General features: G+C 58.3%; 1 protein-coding gene across 1 annotated transcript in view; it reads right to left on the bottom strand.

Moving 5' to 3' along the window:
• Positions 1-228, bottom strand: part of LOC119587090 (G protein-coupled receptor kinase 1-like) — a gene marked incomplete at its 5' end in the record, with an annotated part of 148076 nt that overhangs the window by 49664 nt on the left and 98184 nt on the right.

The raw sequence follows: 228 nt of genomic DNA, 5'->3' as shown, positions 1-228 counted from the left end.
TGTGAAGAGACACAATAAGAGAGAGAGAGGAAGAGGGGAGGGGGGAGGGTAAGGCTGAAAACACAACACATCCCAGCAGGAAGGTATTTGAGAGGCGAAAAACATCGTCAGCCAAGACCAAGACAAAGTCAAAAGGGGAAGGCAGAGAGGGGAGGGGGGGGAGGGGGGGGGAAGGGAGGGAGGGAAGGGGGGAAGGAGGGAAAGGAGGGGAAAGGGAGCGGGGGGAGG

Source organism: Penaeus monodon, chromosome 22 (genome assembly GCF_015228065.2).
Source record: "Penaeus monodon isolate SGIC_2016 chromosome 22, NSTDA_Pmon_1, whole genome shotgun sequence".
NCBI classification, from domain to species: Eukaryota; Metazoa; Arthropoda; class Malacostraca; order Decapoda; family Penaeidae; genus Penaeus; species Penaeus monodon.
Note: the sequence above shows the minus strand (reverse complement) of the source record. Positions and strands in the feature narration are given on the sequence as shown.